The sequence below is a fragment of the Sinocyclocheilus grahami genome, unplaced genomic scaffold, assembly GCF_001515645.1.
Source record: "Sinocyclocheilus grahami isolate Dianchi unplaced genomic scaffold, SAMN03320097.WGS_v1.1 scaffold153.1, whole genome shotgun sequence".
In the NCBI taxonomy this organism is placed as follows: domain Eukaryota; kingdom Metazoa; phylum Chordata; class Actinopteri; order Cypriniformes; family Cyprinidae; genus Sinocyclocheilus; species Sinocyclocheilus grahami.
This window is the reverse complement of record NW_015505332.1, coordinates 1,491,120-1,491,812: the sequence shown is the minus strand read 5'-3', so window position 1 is coordinate 1,491,812 and position 693 is coordinate 1,491,120.

The following is a 693-nucleotide window of genomic DNA, read 5'->3' as shown; positions in this document are numbered from 1 at the left end:
AATAGATCCTCGGCGTCTGGGAGAGCTTGCTCCTTTCCCAGTTGACCCGAAGGCCCAACAGGCTGAGGTGTGAAAGTACCAAATCCCTGTGTTCGCACAACTGATCCTGAGACTGAGCGAGTATGAGCCAGTCGTCGAGGTAGAGGCTGAGGTTGAGAATGCGAATGCCCTGCTCTCTCATAGGAACAAGGGCTGCCTCCATAACTTTCGTGAAGACATGGGGCGACAGGGACAGCCCGAAGGGCAGGACCTTGTACTGGTATGCCCGCCCCTCGAACGCGAACCGCAGAAATGGCCTGTGGCGCGGAAGGATCGAAACATGGAAGTACGCGTCCCTCAGGTCGATTGCTTCGATACACCTGAAGATGCATTTCTGCGTGAGCAGCTTGAACGGGAGCCTGTGAAGTGCCTGGTTCAAGACGCGCAGATCCAAGATCGGTCTCAACCCACCGCCTTTCTTGGGTACAATGAAGTAAGGGCTGTAAAACCCCGACCTCATATCGGCTGGAGGAACCGGCTCTATCGCATCCTTCGCCAGTAGGACTGCGATCTCTGCACGCAAGACAGGGGCATCTGCTGCTTTCACTGACGTAAAGTGGACGCCCCTGAACTTGGGAGGGTGCCGGGCGAACTGAATCGCATAGCCGAGCCTGACGGTTCGAAGGAGCCATCGAGACGGGTTGGGTAGCTCTA